Below are 1,666 nucleotides of genomic sequence, written 5' to 3'. Positions count from 1 at the left end.
CAGAGGCGGGAAGTGGAAGCGGGAGGCGGCGGTCGGCACTGGGGGCGCACTCTGGGGAACCACACCTGCGGGCGGAAAGGACCAAAGGCCACTTGAGGGGCCCGGCCACACCATCGGCTCCCACATGCCGGCCGGGTGCCGGCGCTCTGCCACGGGAAGGGATGCTCCAGCCGGACCGCACTCCACCCCTCTCCCCGTGGTCCCGCCCGCACAGTACTCGGAGACCCCGTCTGTCCCAGGGGGCCCCTCTCGCTGGTCTAAGGCAGAAACTCCACAGAGAAGGAACTGCCATTGGTCCCCCCAGACCCCGGCATTGGGGCCTCAGCGACGGGCAGTGAGGACGGTGGGCGCCAGGGCGCTCTCCGCTGCCCCTCTGAACAGTGTCACCCGCTTCAGCGCCCAGCGGGGCGCAGTCTTCTGCCTCTCATGATCTGGGCGTATCTATAAAGCTGGGAAACAAATCAAACCGAAACACCAACCAAACCGTAAACGACAGGCATGCGAAGCGGTGCATCAAAAGCCCGAAGAGCCCGCACCTAACACGTGTGGACAGATGAGGCGTATTTTAGGAACGAAAAGATTAAAAAAGAGGCCATGTGTTTAAGTTCTCATGGTGTAACATATCATTTCTGATCCACAATCACGACTTTATGGAAACTTAAATATTCTTCAGTTTCCCAAACCTAAATCCCTCTAACACATTTTGCACAACGATCTCCCTCCCTAACACGCTGCCAGTGCTTCTCGGGCGCGGAGAAGGCCGGGTGACAGCAGAGGGAAAGCCAGGCCTGCCACGCCGTCCACGAAGGCCACTGCGAAAAACCGGAGCCCTAAGCGGCCAACGCCAGGTCAACACGTCACCTTCGGAGGCTCACAAGTTCTCAGCTCCCTCCCCCAAAAGTCCTTCAGATAAGTGGGGCATGAGAAAGGTGTGCCAGCTGAGGCCTCAGGACCCTGTGGGTTCCTGGAAGGTGCCAGCGGCTTCTACCACTGATGTGAGACGGACTCTTTATACTCTGAGGCAGATATAAGGGATTTGGAAAAAAGGTCAGAGAAAAATAAAGAAAACCCAGGTAAGTGGAAGCATGTGGTTCAGGTGAAACGAGAAGGTGCCAGGCACGTGGTGTGACCAGCAGTCACTCTCGGTGTGCTGCCTTTCCTGTGTGACGGAGTCGGCACAGACAAGACTCTGGGGCCACTGGGGTGAGTGACACACAGGCCTGCGTAGCCCTGTGCCAGAGCTCACTTCCCAAACTTGCGTTCCTCAGAAAGCCATCCTACAGGACTTTCCCCGCTAAGGCCACCGGTTCAATCCTACGACCAGGAGAAACGGATGGGTGACCTTCCTTACAGTTTGAGTCAAGAGGGTCCCAGGCCAAAAGCATCTCTTCTTCCGGCCTACTGCAGGGGCTAAGATCCCGTCCCTTCTGATCATTCTGGATCTTGACTTTGCTTTAAAGGTACGTCTATTCGAACGTAAAACACCCAGTTTTCTGTGTGCTGAAGGGCTGAGGACCGGGCGTGCGACGTGAGATGGTCGTTTCCTAAATGACTCTAAGCTGGAGGATGTCTCAGTCTCTACGCAGGCTGAGCAGGGCACACTGCGAGTCTGCACGGAGGTGCGGGCCGGCCGGCCTCTTCCAGAAGCACTTGGGGGCGAGGGGTG

Source organism: Pteropus alecto, unplaced genomic scaffold (assembly GCF_000325575.1).
Source record: "Pteropus alecto unplaced genomic scaffold, ASM32557v1 scaffold49, whole genome shotgun sequence".
NCBI lineage: Eukaryota > Metazoa > Chordata > Mammalia > Chiroptera > Pteropodidae > Pteropus > Pteropus alecto.
Note: the sequence above shows the minus strand (reverse complement) of the source record.